At 42.6% G+C, this 23,488-nt stretch overlaps 1 protein-coding gene across 3 annotated transcripts in view; it reads right to left on the reverse strand.

The window, feature by feature from the left end:
- C1qtnf7 (C1q and TNF related 7) overlaps positions 1 to 23,488 on the reverse strand; it is a 95,820-nt gene that overhangs the window by 50,017 nt on the left and 22,315 nt on the right. Inside the window, exon 1 of one of the 3 annotated variants that reach the window (XM_013146573.3) lies at positions 14,315 to 14,953. The exons of the other annotated variants lie outside the window; for them this stretch is intronic. The gene's annotated coding sequence lies outside the window, so the exon portion shown is untranslated. Of the gene's footprint in view, positions 1 to 14,314; positions 14,954 to 23,488 lie in introns of those variants that run through there. 3 annotated transcript variants of the gene reach the window in all.

Genomic DNA, 23,488 nt, shown 5'->3' on the forward strand with positions numbered 1-23,488 from the left:
CTACCTAATTTTCAGTTCATTTTGCCCCCATTAAAATATTCTCTTATAAATTCACTCCAAGTACTATTAGTCAGTCTGAGGGGAAAGGATATTCTAGAACACCCAGTAGAGTCTTGTGACCCAAGCTAAGGACCTGGATACCCCCATCTCTCCTAATCGTCCACCCTCCTCTTCCTGTCACAGAATATGGGTGGTGGAGTCAGTCAGACTTGCTTTCAAATCTCACTTTGTCTACTTAATTCGTTATGTGTCAGGTTTTAATACAGAAAATGGGGATAAGAACACCTACTACTGTGAGTGATTTTGAAGATCAGTAGAAGTAGTTAATATATATATAGAACTTTAGAATATATATATATATATATATATATATATATATATATAACTTTACTTTTATCACCGTGTTGAATCCTCACAATAATCCTGTGAGGCAGACAACTTATAAAGACATCCATGCCACCAGAGGTTAAAAAACTTGCCCAATGTCACAGTGCTAGGGAGGAACAAATCTGTAACTTGCTGCTGTAACTCATTCTTGCAGATGGCGACTTTGAATACAAAGTGTCAGCTGAATGGGCTGTGTCACAGAAGTCCCTTTGCCTGTGGTATCAACTCCCCAAGTAGTGGTACCTCTTCCCTCTTGTTCTTTTCACTCCGATTCCCTCTTTGCAGCCCAGACTAAAACCCCACATCATCCATAATCAAGTCAGGCCTTGTTTGTGTATAGTATACAAACTTACCTGCACATATTTATAAGGCATGTGTGTGCATATCAGGACATTTAATTTTTAATACTTTGTATGTAGCCATGAGACACAGGAGTGTTATTATTATTACGTCCCCTTCAGAGGCAAGAAAAACTCACCATTTGAACAGGAGGCTGACAGAATTCCCTCTTTGTCCTTTTATCTCTCTCTCTCATTATAAGGAAAGACCTGGCCAATAATGCAGTCACCTCAGAGAAAAGAGCTAGGACATGAGAAACAATAGAGTCTGCCCCACATTTGAGCGCCTGGGCTCAGCAGAACCTGAAGTGAGATCTAGCTAGACTTTCCTTATGTGTGTTGAAGACCCCCCTGCCCTGGGAGTTCCTTTTTGACTCTGTCACTTTCAACTGAAGCAAGCTAGCTGATGTCCCTATACCGACTGCCTTTTAGGGAGGACGATAACAGGAGCTATGGCTACTCCTTATTTCCCATTTGCGTGAAAGCACCAACTAGGTGCTAAGAAGTGCTTGTCAATTTCATAATCCTGAATTCAATGGAAGGTTGGGTAGTTATTAGAAATTTTGATCTATTACCTTAAAAATCCTTACACAGTAGACGATTTCTTTCTTGAGATTTTCAGGGAAATCCGAAATAACCTTTGCCTGGGGTTTTTCTCAATTTGCTTTATTTCCCACTGAGACCCACTATACGTCACAGGATTTGTTCTGAAGAAAGCCATAATTTACTTTTGGTACTGTTTGTTCAAATTCTTCACTGAGAATTCTCACCCCTTACGCATGCAGACCTAATGTTTCTGAGCTGTAAAGGAGACCTTCTCGTGACTGTCCCTGCAGTGTTTTGGGGCACCTCCTCGTTCACAAGCTGAGCTTCCAGCCGTGGATCTATGGGCTTCGGGGGAATGCTGAGATCATGGCCAGAGTTCTATATTCCCTCAGCCAGGCTTCAGTCCTGTTCCATGAAGCGCTCATCCAGTTTTGCTGGAAGGCGGTTTGGGCTGTGATGAAATTATCACCTGCAGACTTGAAGTGTTTTTAGCTAATGTCGGTGGCCTGAGCCGGTTACTTGAAGGGCTGAAGAGCAGAGCTGGGCTTCCCTAAGGAGGAGTAACATCCGCTGGGGGGTAAAGGACACCGGCTGGCATAGCGCATGGCTCCTGGTACCTTGCCCATGCTGGCCACCTCAGCTGCCTTCTATCTAGCTCCCATTTCACCGTGCAAGGTGACCAATGCCCCTGAACTTCTGAAGAGACTACAGACACATCTCTTGGGGTGCAAGGAGGGCACCGAGGAGATTCCTGGGTGTTTCAAACAAAATTCTTCCTCCTTCTCCTCCTCCTCCTCTTCCTCCTCCTCCTCCTCCTCCTCCATCTGGCCCTCCATGCGAGAAGTGAAGAGATGCTGTGGCCTGACACTGTTCTCTGGACCCCACCTCACTCCCGCTGCCCACTGCCGGCTTCCCCAGCATGCTCTGCTGCGAAACCATCAGCAGAGTCTTTATTCCTCAGGACTCCCCTGGCCACTGCTCGTCCTATGAGTTCTTACCTCCCTGGCCACCTTCCTGATGCCTCTCCAGCCTGACTCCATGGCGCATTTTCATAACTCTCTGGAACTCAGGGTCACTCACCGGGAAAGTCCTCTCCCTCCCTCCTCCAAATGTCCTCTCCCTCTGGTTGAAGCATCTCACAGCTTCTTACCCTCTTACCGCTGCCACTTTTGCCCTGTCCATCTTGTCTCCTGCCTGAGTCACTGTCCCAGGCTCCATCCAGTCCTCCTGCTCCCACCTTTAAAGCAGCCACCCAGCAGACAGAGCAGGTCAGAAGGGCCCTCTGGCACCTGTCTAAAAATAGAGTAAAAGCTGAAGGGTTGGAATGAGTCACAAAGTGTCCTGGGACCTGCCTTGCCCCTTCACATTGCCTCCCACTCTTCTGCTCATTTATCTCTGACAACATAGTATCTGTGCTGCTCTTTGAGCATACCAGGCCTGTGCCTGCCACAGGACATTGGCACGTATGCCATGCCTGCCTAAGAGGTGTCTTAGATGTGCACCTATGTTCATATCTACATCAAGCTATGCCATCTATACCTATCTGTAGGTCCATCTGTATATGTATCTATAACTACATGCCTGTGTGTATGCCCATGCCTTCATCTCTGCTTGCTAAGATTTTTATCTTGACATCCCCAAAGAGCCTCACGCATGCATGGACTGAGTTTTTGGAAGAGGATTGGACCATGGGGCCCTGTGGCTGATTTGGAGGGGCCAGTTCTCAGGAGGCAAGTCCCTGCAGCTGGGGCTTGGAAGAAAGGGGACGTTCTTGTCCCTGACACCTCCTTCTGTTCCCGGCTTCCTGGCCGCCATGACTTGAGCAACTTTCTTCCACCATGCTCCTCTGCTCTTCTGGAGCCAGCCAGCCAGGGGCTACAGGCTGAACCCAGAGAAACTTCTCCTTTAGCTTCCGTGTCAGGCATTGCGTCCTTGGGAAAGTGACTGAGACACTGCTCTCCAGCCCTCTTGTGTTCATATTCAAACCTCACCTTGCTGACGCGGCCTCTGCCAACGGCGCTTCTTACCCTGCACCCCCAGCCACTCCTCCCGCTTCCTTGCATGGCTTCACTCACTGCACACTTCCCTACCAACATCCTTCCTGTTTCACTTCTTTGTGTGCCATCCCTCTGCTCCCATGAGGCAGAAACTCCGCGATGGAAGGTATTTTTGTCTGCGCCTTTTGTGGCCGAGTCCCAGGCCTCTCGGATGGAGCTGAGTGCACATTAGAGATGTGCACTGATTAAGTGAACTAATTAAGCCGAGACTGCAATGGTTGATAAACAGTGTTTGATTGGGACCAGTGATTTTTCTCTTCTACGGTCTTCCATGAACTAGTTTATCAGTCCCCCGGCCCCTCTGCACAGCCCTTAAAAATCTCTGCCCACAAGAGACTGTGGGACAGTTTTTGACACATGCAGTTTTAGCCACACGGTCCTGAGGGGGACCCCAGGCCCAGTGAGCAGGGCTGAGGCTGCACGAGCCACCTGCTCTCGGGAGGATATTCCTGAGTGCCAGGAAAGGCGGCCCAGGGAAAAGGAAGGCAAACAGACAGCTTTTTGTTTGGCTTTCAGGTCTGGTTTTGAAAACAACAGTCTGGTATTTGAGTTTTCTGGCTAGCAAAACAAAACGCCATAAATAGAATCATCCTTAGTCTCATTAATTACATTTTATTGCCCTGGTACAATGTGACTGTCTATGCTCACACAGTGCAATTGAATGTAAAATGTACACCGTCAGGCAAGTGACCCTCATGTGTGTCTGTGTCTGTTTGGTCTGTGAGTACTTTCTTATGTGACCTGTCATTGTGGCGAGATGGCCCAGCCAGCCTGCAGATAACCAGAGCCAGGCTGCCGGAATGTATTTCCCTCCGCTGCAGAATTCAGGTCAGAACCTGCCAGGTGATCCTCTGCTCTAAACCCTGCCGGAGCCCTCCCCCTCCTCCTGTGCGGAGTGCAATCAAGCTCTGGGGACCTGGCCCCCTTCTGCTTCCTCTGACCTCACGTCTCAGCCTCGGGAGATGTAGTTCAGCCACCCTGGCACCCCTGTGGTTCCTGGAACCAGCTGTTCCTGGAATGGGCCAGGCTCCGTCGATCTTTCTCCTCTCCTGCTTGCTATTTTTCATCCCAGAATTCTGCTCCAGACACTGATCTCACAGAACTCATTCTTTCCTGCTGCACCACTGCCTTGCTGGGGCTTGAGCCCCCTCTGACGCACTGGCTAAAGCAGTGTGCTGTCCTTTTCTGTCCCTTCTGCCACTTCCTGTGTCCAGGTACTTTCATCTGGACTCTAAGGACCTGGAGATTTTTGGTTATGAGGCTATGGTCGTGCTGTGTCTCGAGTGCCTACAACAATGTCCAGGACGTTGTAAGTAAAGTAATAATCCTGGCTCCTTAGAACTGTGTTGGCCTTGTGCAGGGCTAGGATTTCTAAAAGATAAGCTAAAGAGAGAAGTTCTTATAAGAGACTGGAAAAGCAAAAGGAAGAGACAGGAAAAGAGAAAGACAGAGAGAGAGAGAGAGAAAGAGAGAGAGAGAGAGAATAGTTCTCAGGGAATCTTAAATCCCAAGTTGCTAACTTGTTTTCACAGAAAAAATTCCCTCGTGGGAGCCCTGAAGCTCTGGCTGGACCTGGACTCCTCCCCTTGCTGTTGGGTGAGGAGTCGTAGGACACAGTGAGGAGGAATCTTGAGCCCCAGTTGTTGCTGTGGTCTGTGTGCCAGCTGCCTTCAAATCACATCATGAAACCTGCCTGAACCAACCTTATGATTTCAAACAATCAAAGCAAGACACTAATCTGAAACAGCGGAACCCAAGACCTGATTTGGCTCAGAAAAGCTCATGCTTATTAAAATCTTCATAGGCCAGACATAAAAATGGCCCATGTTTTAGATTTTCCTCTCTTGTCTGTCACGTCGGGAACAATTTTTACAATACTGAACATAAAAGCTCCAGAGTTTAGTTTTTTTCTTACATACCTCTTGCTGGCAAGTTTTCAGAATTTGCTATGCACGGAGGTCACGCAAGAGAGAATGTGTGGTCACAGGGTGTCTCTAAGTCTGTGCACTTGAATTAAGTGTTTTCAAAATGAGGTGAGTTTAGAGATGTTATTAGACTTCATGGCTATAAATAAAACTTTCAGAAAGACACATGTGTATCACTTAAAAGGCAAATATATGGATGATGCTGTGGGATATTTTTATATGAGGTCTTTTGTATAATCATTTGCTATAAAATCCAATCCTTCAAAGACAGAAAGAAATGAATATAATTTTCTTTTCTGGTGCTTACACTATGCCAAACATCAGCCCGGGATGCTATCAGTACACATGTAATGAGCTCTCTATCTTGATGTAGACACTGGTGACAGCTCTAACCTCCCAGAAGAAAACACAGAGCACTGTCATAATCTTTGAAAATTTCCTGCTTTTCAATTGATCCACTTTTCTCTCCATCCTCACTTACTTCTCTCCTGTCTCAGTGCACACAGACACGAGTCAAGGCCTCCTCTTGCTCAGTGCCAAGCTCTCTACCCAGGTGGTGCCTCCTGACCCTTTCCTTTCCTCGATCACTCGGTCCAGTCATCTCCCATCCTCTGATATGTTTAGTTTCTGCTACAGGCTGATCATTTTCAACCAATATGAATAATAAGGTCTCTTCCATCCTGAAATATTCTTGACCCACCGCTGGCCCCCGTGTATCTCTGTCTTCCCTCGTGAAGTGGATTTGGTACATTAAAGTCATCTTGGAGGACAAGCATGGGATGCAGACAGAAAATTATCTCCCTGTAGGGATGCTACAGAGGCTGGTACTTGGAGGCATTCAGATACACCTGGTCAACTATTTCTACCTTTAATTTGCATCTTCAAATTGGTACAGGTTGGAAATAATCATTAGGGCTTTGGAGTCTAGATAATGACTATTTCCAAATGATACTGATTTGAAGGCACAAGACTTTAGACAGACTTTCCAGGTTTCTTTGTTAGAGTGCTCTAGCTAAGTTCAGCTAGAAGTTGGAGATGGACCGTGGAAGTTGAGATGGGTGGTTAATTTGCATGCACAAGTACCTGCATGAGGAAAACTGATGTAAAGTAAATGAAGGCTATAAATTGTTGTTGCTCCCTTCCCAGTGACCAGTATGGAAGATTTATACAGAAAGTTTTAATGCCAGACAGGGGAAGCAGTGTTTCCAGGAGAACTTTCAGGATGACATTTCAGGTAAAGACTCGAGTCTCGGTACAAGCACAACTACTCTGGGAACCAAACAACCGGACCTAAGAAGACAGCTTCTTCTTCATTTCTGCCCAGAAGCTAACAATGCTACCTGCATGAAGATGATCCATTTTGGGGAAGACACGTGATCACATACTTCTTCCAAATGTTACTACTCAAGACAGAAATCAAGACAGAGTTCATGATTTATAACACCTGCTATGATTTGGATCATGATTTGCAAAGTGTCTGGAGATCTTGAGGACAGAGATAACAGGAAATACTTGAGGGAGATTGCTCTATGGGAGAAGAGAACGTGATGTTGAATTGCTGTTTCTCCTGAGGCCAGAGGAGTGATATGCTTTCTTTAACAGAGTGAGGATTTGTGTTTAATCACCATTGATTTGAAAGGTACTGACAAATATTTTTTTCAACAAACATGAAAAAATTAATTTGATTATTCATGGGGTCAGGAAGGGTGGTCTCCCTGTAGACAGTGGGATAATTATTCTGAACAGCAGTAATCAAGCAGAGCTCAGTCTGTCTTCTAGGACTAGGGTTAAGGGTATGGAAAAGATAGAAAAGAAATAAAAGCTGTCTTTAAGTATAAGGTGAGAAATCAGATGAGAGACTAAGAAGGTTATTGGATTTGTTATGGGAAATAATGTGATAAAAACTTCTCCAGTAAAAGGAAAATACCAAAATAAAGTTGAATGAGTCATATTCAATTCTGTATGGTGATTCTATCATTATCAGGGGAAATTTACTTCAATGATTTTCACATCAACCATGTGAGATGTGTAGGATAGACTTACTTGTTCCTTTTTCTAGGTGCAAAAAGAGAGAAAAAGGTTAAAGAGTCCTTGACTTTGAATTGTGCTCCAGAATTTTTTTCACCTGACCGTCTTGCAGCAATGAGATAGTGGCTAAAAGCTAGCCTTTGACTATGCAAATCCGTGGATTCTTTTGGCTTGCTTGCTAGTTTCCTGTCTTTTAGATTTTGCAGTGGTGACTATGAAGTGATAAGCTTCGAAAATCCATCTTTAACTGAAAAGATCAGAGTGACGAGGGGAGAGAATTAAAATGGAAAAGAACTCAATTGAAAACCTGGCTACGGTGGAGATGAGGATAATATACTGAAACAGCCAAGAGCCTCTGTGAAGGTTTTATTTCACAGCCCAGCAACACAGAACAAATTGGACCAATTCTAGGAATTGCGTCCCTTGGAAACAAACACTGCAGTCACTTTTTAAAATGTCACCAAATGGTTCTATTGACTCTGTTTTGTAACAAGTCACAGGAAAATGGCACTTTGAAGCCTACATACATATCTTGGAAAACAAAATTGCTTAGACATTTTTGTCTGGTTTGCTAAGATAAAGTGATGAAGCCCCAAATAAAAGGAGGTGGATGCCCACTGGCAGGGCGCTACATGCCATTCGGGGATTTGCTTTAATTTCTTACAAAGGGGTGCTTCTTCAGTTACCACCTCTGTCTCAGCTGGGTGCCATGAAGTTTAATGAACTTGCTGGGTTAAAGGCAAAAGCGAGAGAGAAATGAACCACTACTTCCTGAATGTGTATTGCACCAGACTCTTTTCTTCATATAATATACAAAATTTTATATAGCTTATTGATGCTAAAGTAGTTCTATGGGTAGCTATGGTCACCCTCATTTTAAATACAAAGAATCAGAGATCCAGAGGCATCTGATACCTAGTTAGGTAGACAGCTGGACCCGACACCCCAATCCATTTCATCTGCTCCAGGGACAGTTCTGTCACTTTCTGTCTTTATTGATTACTCTAAAAGTATTTTAATATTTGGAAGAAGGCCTAAATACTAAAATAGGTGCATCTAGAACATATTTGTGTAGTACAGTTTTATTAATTTACTTTTTTTTGTCTTTTTCCTTTTTGTCGGTACCAGGGATCGAACTCACGACTGCCTGCTTGCAAGGCAGGAGCTTATGCCGCTGAGCTAAATCCCCAGCCCCGTAGTACAGTTTTATTTCTGCATCAAATTCCAAATGTATTGTGTCCAGGATAGGAACTTATAGCATATTTTGGTAAGTATTCATTCAAAATCCATTTCAATTTGCTTTTTCCCTACCATCTTTTGTATAGGAAAGACTGGAAAGCAAAATGTATAGATTTCCAGATTTTCTCCCAGTTAGGTATGGTCATTTTTTGTGTGGCCAATGAGAGGCTTATAGAAAGTCTTGGAAGAGAGCTTCTCATCCCAAATTAAAAGTCAAAGTTTGCCAGAAAAGTTTTTCTTTCTTGCATGGAATAAGAACTCAAACCAGGAGGTATAGCAGATAAAAGCCACATCCTCACATTGACGGATCAGGAATGTAGGACATGGGTTTCCTGATGATAACCTGTTCAGCCCTGAGCCACCTGCCTCTGGCTTTCTTGTTGTGGGAGAAAAATAAACTCCTCAAATGTTAAAGGAATTGTGTCTTCTGATAAGTACAGATAAGTACAATCCTAACTGATACACAGAAGCGAGTTTTTAAAGACATTCCTATTTTCTAACAGAGTTTATTTCCATGCCAACTTTTGCCCTGGTCTGTATGCATATTTCCAAAACATTGGAAATTAGACAACATTTTCTTTGGCATGCTATTCATTTTGTTGGGCAAAAACTGGAACCAAGTTGAGTCTCTTCCCTGGTGGTGGGAAAGTGGTTAGCACAATTGGCTAAGAGAACAGGGTGCATCCAGATGAGTGGGACATCACCTCTGCCCACGACAGGGGGAGGAAGAGGACTGGACTCTCTATGTCTTTGCTATTTTTCTTTGTGTGGGTGTAGACTTGGCCTTTGATTGGAAATCTGAAAAAGGAACTTGAGGAATCACATATGTCTCACTTCTCACCTTGGAAAAGGACCACGCTGCAATCATACCAGACACACATAATGACCAATCCAATTTTAATAGACCTCCAGGGAAGACAGTTCCCCGGCATCTTCCCTCAAGAGGCCATTTCAACATTTAAAACCTTGCACTACATTCTTCTTGACTTAAATAGAATGTGTATTGCATGTGAAAAAAGGTGTCCTTTATTTTTCTAAGAGCGGAAAGTTAGCAGATCGTAGACTCAGGCAATCTAAGGTTAAGTACTAGTTGGTGAATATCCTTGGGACTTAAATGTACTGGGAATCGGTTCCTCCTCTGTAAAATGAATGAGGGAATAGCTACAGTAAATTCCCTCGGGTCATGGTGAGGAGCCAAAGTATGAAAAATGCTGGGAACATTATTTGCCATGAAAACATTTAGTAGCAGTGCTCATTCCTTCTCCCTTCTCCCCGGGAAGCAGCTCACCACCCTTCTCTGGTGAGCCCTGAGGCACATCGTGGAATTACTCTACGAATTTTTCTATTCTGTGCTAATCCAGTGCAATTTTTAAATATCACCCTCTTTGCTCATTTTTCAGTCCTGGAATCTTAACTTGGGAATTTAATTTTTAAAATAATTTTTAATGATATGTTTTACAATTTGGGGACATTTCATACAAAGTTAGTAAAGCAGAGAAACTAAAACTAAACCAAACAAACAAACAGAATAATCCCTGAAACATTGACCTGTACATTTTATGTGGCCATGAACCTAGAATTTTTGTTTTAGGTTGAAGATACACAATTAAGATCTGTGTTAAAGACAGAGCAATGGAACCATCCTCTGAACCATGACCACGAGGAATACGCTGGTTCTAAGTGCGTGGTTAACTGACAGAGACGTCTCTGCATTGTGACCTTCACTTCGGGTAGATACTGTCTCAGACCCAAGTGAGGTCTGCTGTACCATTTTAAGAAAGGAAACATTTCAGACATTTCAGAAACATTTCAGGGTTGTTTTTAAAAGCAGCACGCAGGACTTTTGGCCAATAGACTGTTGGCTCGGCTGGTTTCTGGCAGCTCTGCACATTGGCTGCACGAGCATCTGTATGATTTCAGACTGAAGCTACACATGAAGTAATTGTAAAGCCACACAATTCATCCTCCAAACTCTGCCATGTGGTGGTTCTTGTCTGCTCCAACAGTGGAATTGCTAGACACCATAATGATTTGTTTTTCTAAAAATCATTAATTAATCTTAATTTACTTAGGACTTACTATTAAGTCTATAATGAGGAAGACCAGTATTTTAAAGTCCTTGGAAATAGAACACAAGAACAAGACAACTACCACAGAACAGTTTGATTCAGAGATTCCCCCACCCTCACTTCTTTTCATACAATTACTCACAGCACAAGATACTAAGCAAGAGAAAGAAAATTCCAAAATAGAGGCTGAAAGAAGCCCCATAGATTAAATCCAGTTCTGTGATTTACAGGCGATGAAACAGCTCTAAGAAGAATTTCAATGACTTGTCTTGTGTCACATAGTAGCTTAACCAGGACTTTGTGTCACTGTGTTTTCCTGTGAGTCAAATCAGGGCTAAAGCCACTTCCTCAGTGTAGACTCTTGGCCAGGCACAGGCCAGTCATTGTGCCTATTAGCATCCTTTATGATCCTCACAGGGCTTAGTCTCTGAAGTTGCATCCTAGTTTAGGATCCTAGTATAAACTACAGGAATGCGAGGACTTTCGTTATTGTTCACTTGTTTATAGTTATAATGATTGGCACAAAGTGGATAATCAATAAATTCTTGTGGACTGAAAAGACCAGAGCTAAAGAGAAAAACTTTTTTTAAAAAAATGCACCAATCATGCTAGGGCACGGTGGCAAGTCCTTTATGTCTGTTACACAAATGTAACAGGCAGGTGATGCTTGAAGTGTTGACAAATGGTAAAGAAAGATTTCAGAGCCAAGGATATTTCCCTTCCAGTGCTGACATTTGCCACCACAGGAAATTATTTCCACAGTTCAGTGGTTCCTGGTCCATGACACTCTTCATGACCTCTTCCCCTGGCATCTAAAGTTCCCCAGATTTTAAGCATATGTTTGGCTACTTCTTTTGGTTTTTATCTATTTGTGCCACAGCCATACTTGTTTTTAGTGAAATCAACCTAACTATATTTACTCAGAACATTTAACACTGTGTTGCTGATTTCTCTTTACAAATATGTTGAGTAACTTTTTATAGGTACTATATCTTATTTTCACCAATTGTTGATGAATGCTATTGGGTTGTACTAATTTTCCTTAATAAGAGAAAGAAATCTGCTCATCTGCTGGTCATTGAAGCCTGATGCAATTGAAGGGGCTGATGAGAAAATATTGAGATGGTCCCAGGACTTAGAAGGTGACATGTGCCAAAAGATGAAGAAAGCACTGGAATATCAACAAGGTAGTAAATAACTCTGAAACAGTGTTGACTTTAACCACATGATAATCCACAAACGAGTGGAGAGAGAAAGCCTGTATGGAACACAACATTTTACCTTTCTTAGGTGAAGGTCATATCAAATAGGACAGTCTCCACTTTTCCCAACTTACCTAACTGGCTGAGGAAGCTATCAAACCTAGACACCGATTGGAATGATCTGGGGGGGTTGTTAACTGAGGGACACACCTGCGTTGGTTAAGGAAGCATTAACGGGCCAGTGATCACTAGTTAGAATCTCACTCTTCCCACAGAGCATGTACAGACCTGAGTCTTTCACAGACTGCCAAAAGAACAAGGGTCATGAGAAAAGCCTACAAGTTGGAATCTGAAGACCAGGGTGTAGATCGCAGCCTTGTTGAAGTCTTGAGTGTGTACATGTGAGTGAGTTTCTTCACATCTGAGTTTTGGTTCGTTGGTCTGAGGTCAGTTAACATTTATGGAGAAGAGCACTGAGAGAGCAGACAATGGAATGAGTGAGAAAGAATCCAACATCCAAGGGGAAGGAGGAGGTGGTTAAAGAGTGGACTTCCTCACTTATCATCAAAGTAGATCTTTCACTTCCAAATCCTAGCCCTCCCTGTCCTCTGGCTGTGTGACTGTCAGTGAACTAACCTCAGTAGCCTTCACTGTTTTCATGGTGAAAGACACAAAATAATATCCATGTGGACTCCCAGCCTTTATCTGAACCTTGCCATCATAACCTCAATGCTATAGTAAGGAAACAGAGGCCAAGGAGAATTAGGTAACCATGGGAACTGGATCCCATGGAAGCCAATCTGGTTGGTGTCCTCTGGCACTCTGGACTCACATCTGCTCTGGGCAGTGACTCTCTTTCTCTGCAGCTCAATGACGCCTGACGAACACAGGGCTCAGAATGGCACACACTCAGTAAATATTTCCTAATACTTGAACAATTTCCTTTCACATCCCAGCCAGCATCCAACTTATTTAGCTATTGTCCCTGGAAACAAGAACTTGATTAGGCTGCACGAAAATGACAAACATGTTTATCTAAGAAAGGGAGCACTGTTTCACATTTGGTTTGGGTAGCTGTCAGCACCCGGGCACATGATACCTATCTGTTCAGTACAGGGGAGAGGTTAGAGGTCAGCTCAGGCTGAGGGCCGAGATGACCTCCCTACTGGAGGGCTGCCTAGGACTGGGCTGTTGTTATAAATCCCCAGTAACCAAAACCTTTCCTCTACCTGGAGCCTTTGAATTCTGAAAATGCCTCAAGCATGTGATGAGGATTATGGGTGTCTTGAGGACGAAACTACTCTCATCGGCACAGGATGCTCATGCGTGAGCCAAGAGCACTCAAAGAGAAGAAACAAGGTCAGATCATCAACTGCAGTCAAGGGGAATTATTCCTGCTCATCCGGGAGCCTCTGAGGGACGTGGCAGGGGAGGAGGGGGTGCGAGCTCTATTCAGTGGAGGCTGTGGGGCCTTCCTATTTAAATCACATGCGAGGACCACAGAGAGGCAATCGGATAGTGGGCCAGAGTTTGGGACATAAGTTCCATACAGCCATAGAACTCAGAACCCTGAGAGTGGCACAAGCCAGGTACAGTATCATCTTTATAATGTTGGTGCAACAGGAGGCTGGAGCATGAGGGCGGCAGGTTCCAGATAAGCTTGAGCAAGTTAGCAACACCTCGTCTCAAAAAAAAAAAAAAGGAAAAAATAAAGGAAGAGGCTGAGGATGTAGTTCACGGCCATTGCTCAACTATCAAAATAAGACACAGGGAGGGTCTTGTGGAACAAACTTGATCAAAACAAAACTACTACCTTTATGCTCAATTACTTCCCGGACCTTACACACAATCTGGTTTAAAACACCTGTAAAAGAAACACACTGATACCATGTGTTGTATAGGAAATTATGTAACCCATTACTATAATTACTATTCATACCTTTATTTTCACCAATAAACATTAGACACTCAGGCCCCTGTGGTGCAGTGGTAATGTTCTCCCCACCCCGGACAGAGCGCGGCGAGCACATTAATTACACTGTAAAATAGAGTAACTTAGCACCCTAACCAAAGATAAACCTAGCTTTTTTTATCACTACCAAGAAATCACAAAACAATATCTGCTCAAGTGCTTCCTTTCCCCCCATGAACATCCTACAGTGCATCAACATAGGGAAGCATGTTGACTTGCATTACACAGGGGCAGGCTCGATGACAAGTCTGTGTTTTGGGGGGAGGCCCCCGAGCCACTCGGGCTTGTTCTCTCACTGTCTGTGTCTTGCAGAGTCTGTGCCCTCTTCAGAACAGATGTAGAGCTCAGGAGGAGTGTGATCAACAAGAGCTTTTCAAAACAAACCCTTCCCAGGCACAGCCAACCCAGAGGACTTTTGCTTTCCCTCTCTGGCTCACAGAAGCAGCCCTCAGAGAAGGTTTATTGACTAAGCCTCAGTCTCTAACACACCCAGGGCATCCCAGAGGAGCACAGACTGAGCAGCACCACTGGCCGCTCTGAAGTTTACTTACAGGGCTCCCAGGACCTTCCGACAGCGGGGCTTCGTCCTCAGTGTGTGCAGATGTGGAGCATTTACTCGAAATCCCCTTCCCTTTGGCAGCAAGAAATATTCCTAGCTCCTCATGGCTTCAGATTGATCAGTAATTTCCTGATTTGTTTTCAGAAGCCTTCTCCCGGGCTTTGTGCAGTGGCAGAGAAAGGGGCGTGCAGGGCTGCAGCGTGCGATGGAGTGGTGACCACCCAGCTCTCCAGATTGCTTGATGGAGGCTCATAGTCAAAAATAAATACTCTTTTTTTATCTACTGGCTTTCTTCCCAAATCACATTTGGGAACAGCGCAGTCTTGCCAATGTTTGTTTTAAAAGTGCAATGTTGAATGCCTTCTCATCTTTCACACTGGGGAAACCGAGGTATCTCTCGCTGGTGTTTGGAGACCAGTTGTTGTGATGATTTCTTACCAGCCATTGAAGAGGACAATCTTGGAGGCCATGAAATTCAGTCCCACCTGTGGACCACCAGAGGAAATGAAGCCCAGGCTTGCAAGACTCCATCAGGGTCACACATCAGCAGAAGGACCAGAACAAGAGCCTCGTGACTGTCGGGCCAGCGCTCTGCTCATGCCTGGCAGACTGTGACAGACACAAAAGTTTGAGATCTGGCTCCTGACTTCTACCATACATGTTGCTGAACAAGGAGCCAAGTGTTCTGAGCCTCCATTCTCACAGCTACAAAATAGGATTCAAAATGCTAGGGATGCTTGCTTGGTCATGTAGTGAGGTGACAGCTGGAAAGCTATTGTGTTGTGTGATGGAATTTCCTCAGCATGGCCATTTTGGTGCACCTTTTCTCTTTTCCACCTTTACATTGCTTTTGATGTTATTTACTGTGATGGAAGAAGCCACTAAGAGATTTAGGGATGAAAAACGAGAGCATTGGGATAGAACGTGGAGAAATCTTTTGGCCTTGGAAACAAGGTTGAGATCTGGGGAAGTGTATGTTGGAACCAAATAGGTGATACACAAAATTTAAGGGAGAAAAGGCTATTTTGGCTCACAACTTCAGAGATTTCAGTCCATGCTTAGCTGCGTCCAAGGCAGAAAAAGCATGGTGGAAGGTGCAGTGGAGCAAAGCTGCTTATGTCATAGTCACTGGAAGCAGAGAGAAAGCAAGACAGCCAGAGAGAGGCAGGCACCAGGGACAAGAATTCACCCTTCCGAATTATGGCTCTCGTCACTGGGCTGCTCCTGCAATCAGGTCCTCTCTCCTATGTAATAACACATTCAGCTGTGAACTCATTAATGGATTAATCCCCACTACTGGATTACCGTCATTAATGGACTTAGCACCCCCACGATCCAATCACTTTCTAAAAGCCCTTGAACACATGAGTCTTCTGGGAAACGCTTTAGATCAAACCACACCAACAGCAAGCGGTGCAGAAAGAACCGTGGATCTACAAACAGAAATGGCAGGCTCAGCCACTGCCTGGACCACCTGCTAGCCAAGGGAGTCTGGAGTTGTGGCCACATTCCTATCCATGGTTTCCTCCTTGGGGACAGTGTTCCTCGTTTCACCCAGCACACTTCATGTTGCTTCAGCGAGGACCTGTTGAGGGTGACTAAGTCATGAGTATCATGCTCACGTGAAGGAGATCAGTGAACTTACTTCCAAAAGGGCTGCAGGGCCCTTCCGACCCTTCCATCCCTCTGTCACATGAGGAAACATGGTCTCTGGAGGATGCAGCAAAAAGATGCCAGCTGGGAAGCCAAGAGCAGCCCTCACCAGACACCACATTTGATTTTTTCTTATCTTAGACCTCCTACCTTCCACAACTTTGAGAAATAAATTTCTACAGCTTATAATATTACAACTAGACTAGGACAGAAATGATGGTCGAGAATCCAAGTCAGAAAAAATTGTTGAAAGGATGGCTCCACGTCCCCCTCCCCTGGCAGCAGGGTATTGACTCACACCACATAACTGGAAGCGGTTGGTTTAAATTAGTGCTTCTGGTTTATGCCTTGAGCTTAGTTCCTTTTCTTTTCCATTTTAGGAGCATCTTTCAACTTTTCTCCTCTGTCATCTATCTCTTGGTCACTGTCCTCTCATAGTTCTCTTTGTTAGAGTTTGAGCTGCCCTCCCATTTTTTATGCAACATTAGGGATGAAAAAAAAAAAAGCAAAACATTTTCCCCACCACATAAAAATCACCCACAGTGGTGTGACACAGACAAGACCATCTTTATCCTTGAAGTAACACAAATGCCAAAGGAGCTAAGATTAGCTTCTTCTTTGAAAATGTCCAAGCCCTGAGTCTCATATTTAATTATTCCATTCACTTCCTTTGCCCTTTCATACATTCACTCTTTAAATGTCATTTCAGTTAAGATTTGTATGCTGTCATCAGTAAGAACAATTTTCTAATTAAGCCTTGTCTCAGTCATCTTGGGCTGCCCCAGGAATGGGGGTGGGGAGGAGAGTGCCACAGTTCAATCCACCACAAGCCTGGAGGAAGTGAGGAAAGAGATCTAATATAGACCTCGCTTGTTTCTTTTTTCATTGAATCCTTAAAGCAGATTGAGGGGTTGATGGTGATGTTTGCAAAGTCACAAATAGGATGTAGTTTACAAATATAAACTGCTCTTTCCACAATACCTTGCACAGCATCTCTTTTTGACTTGGAACTGTGCGTGACCCTCCACTTTTCGTTCTTACTAATTCCACATGTGGCTGCCTTGAGGTAGGATGTGGTTGTCCACAGCACTGTAGGAAGGAAAAGGGAGCAGTTGGATGCTCAGGGCTCTGCTGAGCTGACGCTGACAGCCAGGCCAAGTCAGCCTAGAATGCCCTCTCCCCATTACCTGGCCAACCTCGTCTGAGTTGATAAATCCTCCTCCTCAGTTCAAGCTCATTTATAAATTCCTTCTTTAAGGAAGCTTCTTTTCCCTGCTCCTCCTACACTTGTTCTCCCTTGAATATTTTCTTGTATTATCCTATAATTTAGCTTCCTAAATTTTTCTCCTTTATAATACTTAGGGTTATGCAAACATCTCTTTGTCTCTGTAGTGATTATAACAGTATTTCTAAGATAATCTATACACTGTTCTCTCCCGCAGCAGTCTTTAAGCTCCCCGAAGGTAGGAATGTCTTGCTTGTTTTATCTCCAGTCACCAGAACAGTAACAGGAGAACCCTCAGGGGAGAAGGGAGGGAGAGGTGAAGGGAAGTTGGAGAACATAAATAGAATAGAAAACACACTTGGAGGTTCATCTGTAGGAATGAAGAACTGCAAATGTATGCCTAAGAGCACAGACACAGGCTCCCGGCTGCTCTATTAAGTCCTCTCTACACCAGACTTGTACCTCTCTTTTTTGTTCTACATGCAGATACAAGGGTTAACAAATCAAGCATCCTGGAGTAAAGAGTGGCAGCTGGGGAGCCAATTATAGAGCCTATCTGCGGGCCAACAGGTCAGCTACTGGGCTCCTGCAAGGCCACTATGGCCCAGATGTCTGCACCTGGGGAGATCATTATTCATTGTCTTTTGAGAGAGACAGGAGGCAGGGCCCTGGCAGGACAAGATGTGCTGGGCATAGAAGCCCTCAGGGTGTTCTTCTCAGAGAAAGACATTTTCAGCAGGACTGCAGAGTCATGGAGGGACGGCACACTGGGCTTTGCAAACTGAAGAGCATAATTCTGTTAGTGGGCTACAGAGAGATCTGACAACAGAAATAGAAGTGTCAAATAAGTATTAAGTGTGTTCATTATTATTTATTTTTTGGCATTATTTGGAGGGTCAATGAAGTAAATGTAGAATTGTTTTATAAGTTGGGAAATGCATTGAGAGGATTTTTATTTTAAATTCTCTTGGATGAAAATAGCTAGAATATTACACTAAAGAACCATGCTGGGAAATTGAACTATTTATGAATTTCTTTTATTTATAAACTGAAAGTTTTGATTAACTGTCTTCTAATCTCCTTTCAAAGTCTAGATCATGGGCTTACAGAATCTGTAAATATCTGTGGGTTGGGAATCTGTGTTTCCAGGCCTAGCCCTGGCCTCCCCTTCACTCCTTCTCTCAGAAGAGAAACCAGACACCTGGAACTACATTCCCCAGAATCCCTTGAAGGCAGAGTCTCAGGGTTGTCCAGTGAGGGGCCCATGAGGATGGGAAAGACAATAGAGAAGTGGAGGTCATTTTTGAGGGCAGTTGCAAAGAGAGAAAGGACAATCATCAGCTGATGTGAGGTCTGGGCAACTTCAGCTGAGATTTTCAAATCACATATTTCATTATGACTTCCCAGCAATCCTGCAGCACACAGGTTTTCTCCAGCTGTTACTTCCATGACATCTTAAAGGAAATTTCTTTTTATTTGGAAATGACTAAAGACTCCTGAGATACTGCAGAAACAAAACAAAAAAATCAAATAACAATAAAAATCTAAACTAGCTTCACTCAGTGTGACAGCTTATATTGCTGTAAAACAATAGCAAAACCGGAAATTAACATAGGTATGCTGTGACCAAGCCATAGATCTTGTTTGGTTTTCACCAGTTTTTACATAGACTTACATGTGTTTTGAAGTCAAATACAATTTGATTCTGTGTATGAGTTTTCTACCGCTCTTTCAATTTTTATTCTTTTATTTCTTGTTTTAAATCTGAACCTAGAGTGATGCAGAGTTCCCTAACTAAATGCTGGTTGATCTGATTTCCTGATGTACTTCACACTTAAAATCTTCCAAACGAGTTTTGTTGCTTGCACTCCATAATGTTCTTTCACGTATTCAACTAAAATACTGTTCACTGACATTTCTTCACATTTCGGGGTGGGGATGTCCAGGGCATCATTATATTTACATTACTATAACAGATTTTTAGATTTTTGTTGGACTTTTAGTTACTCTAATCCTAAAGTCATCTGCTATGGTTTGAGTATAATTTGTCTCCCCTGAAACTCGTATTTAGCTTTGCTGGCCATGGTGGCAGTGTTAGGAGCTGAGTGGGCCACCGGGAGGGAAGAGTACAGTCCTCTCAGGACGGGATTAGTTACTTCCCTTTGTCTGGACTCGAGCTTAGACCCTTGCTTCTCTTCAGCCCACTCGCTCTTCCCAGTTCTGCGTGCTACAAAGCAGCACAACACCCTCATCAGATGTGGTTGTCAGACCTTGGACTTCCAGGATTGTGAGCCTAAATAAACTTCCTTCCTTTATAAGCGATTTAGTTTTGGTATTCTCTAATAGTCATAGAAGTCAACTAAGACTTTATCTTTAAGATAGTTAAAAATGCAATGATATTTTAGTAATTCCTAAATAATGACAAAATACTCACAGTAGATAATACAGGGAAGCAAAAATAAAATGGGTATTACCATTAGATTGTGGAATATAAAGTAATGTCTATTAACAGATAATAAAAATATACACCCAAACAATACAAATAATTCTTTGTTTTTTAAATATTTTTTTGGCATTGGAAATTGAATCCAGAGCCTCATACATGCTGTACCACTGAGCTACAGTGCAATGCAAACAAATTTTTATGAAATCCACTAGAAATAATATGTACTAAAGAAGAAACAAAAGGAATTTTTCCAGTATCAGGCACAATCATATTAACATGACAAAAGCCTGCCAGATATAGAAATAAACACACAAAAGTAGCTTTCTTATATTGGAAAAAGAAAGAAAATATCAGAGTATAATATGCCCAAAAAAGTAAAGAAGAATCTAAAATCCAAAATGATGCTGGTTTCCCTGCAGAGGAAGGGGAGGTTGACATCTTCTTTGGGCTCATGAATATATGAGTTTGACCAAATTTATCAATTGCATACATTGAGGATGTACAGTTTGCTATATCAATTATGCTCAATGAGTTTTAAAAAGTCTTGGATTTTTCCTTACTCGATCCCTTCGTCAACTCAGCTTGTGCACAGAAACTCACAAAATCTTGGTGAAAGTGATGGATTCACCTTCTCATTTTCCCTCTGAGTCTCTGATCACATGTGCTCCTCCGTCTCTTCCTGATTAAGACACATTTCCTCTCAGATTCCCCTGGTTAGCACAGATATCTCTGGTTCCAACTGAAAAAAATTATTTTTCTTGATTTTCCCTAGGGTGAAGCAACAACTTGAAATCATATTTCAGAAGGTGATTTTAGCTGTACATTCACCATTTAGTGGGCTTTTCAGGATGAATAAGCTGTCTTCTGAAGATCTATGCAATCTTTCTTATCTCAACCAGAGAGGCTAAGACCAGACTCATAACCAGTATTTATTATGTGCTAGCATGGCCCATTCATTCCTCTGGACAGAACATAATTAATCTGCACCACTGGCATCAATAGAAATTTGAGTTTCTTATTCAAACTCTCAAGGGTACCAAGAAATAATGCCAGGATAAGAACTGGTCATAAGGTTCCAGTCTCTCTTCAATGCCACCACAGTTTACTGATTTTCTTCTGGGTGATAACTTCTTTTTTTCTAACAAGATTTCAAAAACATTAGTGTCTGAAAATCAACCCGGGCCTTCTAGACGCTGATATTCATGAGCCCCATTGAACTGCATCAGCTGTTTGGCTCAATCGGTTTGTCTATTTTAAAAAGTCAGCTCTGTAGAAAAATAGCAGATAAGTAAATGTCGTAGTTGATACTATGCAGAAATAAAAATTGAGGAAGGTCAAAATTTAGGGAACTCAAATGTAGTAGGAAATTCCAAATATATTCTGAATAGATAACTTTGATGTCGTATTGGAGACCGTGCCGGGAGCGAGAGCACTGGGATTTGACTCCTACATTGAGTTAATTGTTTAGAACTTTAATACAAGCAATAAGGTTCACATTGTTCTTTCTAATTTTTAAGTCTGCAGCATATAATTTTTAGGATTATTTTCTTCAGTGAAATCTCTTTGAAGCCTGGAAATTGTCATCTTATCAATTGTAAGATTTTGATTGAAGACATCTAAACACAAGCCTGGCTTTATGACCAAGAGGCATTTCCTGGTTTACTTTGCTTAATTAGTGATAATACTGATTCTGAAGAAGACAGGGGTCTTAAATCTCAGCAATTTATCTCATTAAAAGGTACATTCCTTACATAAACAGTAAAAGCCAAATGCGCCTTAGGAGAACCCAGTCTCAAGCCCTTCCAAGTTCCAGGTTTCTCATCTCACAATCATTATCATGTGCCTCCCCACCTCTAATTTTTCCATTCCTCATGTTCAGCATATGACTCCACTGTCTCAGCAAGCCCGCAGGAATCTCATAAGCACTTCCTTGGTACATTTTTAAGGACAAATATATTTACTGACCCTGACTTGTTTTAGTCCAACAGTATACAATACTGTAGCTACGTTTGGTGAATGCAAACACCAAACACTATTTCAGTCACATGCTGTTTCAAAGATACATACGCACACATAAGAAAATAAAATGAGAAAAAAGAAGATAAAACAAGGAAAGAGGGATGAGCAGAAGAAAGGAAGGACAACAATGGGGAAAAAAGAAAGGGCAGAAAAAAAGAAAGAAAAACAGAAAAAAGAGAAGAAAAGAAAAAAATCAGAATGGAAAGCCACAGTGAAAGATTCTGAAACTCAAATAAAAGACATAGTCGATCCATCTTTCCTGACTGTCTACGAGTCGAATGTCCCATACCACACATTCTTCCATGGATACCACAGCTAATAAACTGATTTAACAAGATCTTAACTGTCATAAACATTTACACTAACAAGTGCCATTTTGGGGACCAGCTTTTCTGGTTTGCCTGAGATTGATGGGGGCTTCTGAGATATGAGACTTTTTGGGGTTGGTTTTCATGTAAATCTGAATGATTTTTCTGGAATTGGAGAGTTTTCCAGGGGAAGAGATTCCATGGTCTAAACCAGGAAGACACCAGGCAAGTTGGGAAATGTTAGTCACCTTATCTTTGGGCAAATAAGTAAGTTTATCTCACACACCCTTTGAGCGTTGTACAGGAATAAGGCGGGCATAGCAGGCTGCCCGACAAACCTTGCAGCTGTGATTAGCTGATGGGTGAGTGTAACTCAAGAAGACAACTTTTGGGAAAGAGAAACATCTTTCGCTTCTAGTGAAGACTGATCATCTTCCTCATCATGTATGACAAAACTAGAGAGAGAAGGAGGAGAAAGAGATGATATCCAGAGCTTCCTTTGAGCCTTTAGATCCCACCACACAGGAATCTAATGCTGTTCCAAGATTTTGCACTCGCATGAGCAAAGGTATTCTCTTTTCTTAAGCTACTTTGAGTTGGGTGCCTGTCATATGAGACCAAGAGTTGTGGCTAACAGACATACACAGCTCTTTCATTCTGGACTTAGTTGTGTCAGACAGGCACGCTATTGGCACATGAAATTCTCAATAGTTAGCATTCTTTGACTGCAAACAAAGAAATTTCACTTAGCTCAGTTTAATTGTTATGGGACCATGGATACATGCGTATTAGATGACAACCCTGGAAATCAAGTCCAGATCTGTCTAGTTCTAAGGTACATAGTATATTTCTGGAATTTATACTTGCCAAACAGAGTAATAACCTGTTAAGTAATAACCTAGCTAAAGTTAGGTTTTGACTCATATCTCATGTATGAACTTATACATGATGCCAGATGCCTGCTTATTTGCTTCCAAAAGTCCCGATTCATTGGATGCTTCATGAAGAGAGGTCAGGCATAGTGTGTAAAGCTAGATCGAAAGTAATATCTGCTGCAGTGTGAATTTGTACTTTGGCAGAGATGAATTCTAGGTGATGATATGTCAGATTTTCAAGTTCACTCCAGCTTAAGTTGTCAGAGACAATTAAGAGATGTTATTCTTGCCTCTCAAAAGGGAGATTCTTTATCCATTCTACTCTCAATCTGGACAGACTGCCTAACTGTTCCCCTTAACTCAAACCCAGCCCACTTATAATGCAGCTGCGTCAGTGAGATAAGCCTTTTGGGTAGTTTCTTTTGTTATCATCATCCCATGTGCTTGGCTACTGACACAACAGATGGATGATTGTCCAGGAAATATTTCTTTTCCAAGGTGGTATTCTGTACACACTATAAAAATCTCAGAATATGACTCTGGAACAGTTATTGTTTGGTCACTTCTTTAGGACCTTTTTTTTTTTTAATATGTGAGGTTATTCCGATTCAGAATTGGTGGTGCATGGTAACTAACACTA

Source organism: Cavia porcellus, unplaced genomic scaffold (assembly GCF_034190915.1).
Source record: "Cavia porcellus strain 051 isolate PalLab524CR breed Dunkin Hartley unplaced genomic scaffold, mCavPor4.1 scaffold_18, whole genome shotgun sequence".
NCBI lineage: Eukaryota > Metazoa > Chordata > Mammalia > Rodentia > Caviidae > Cavia > Cavia porcellus.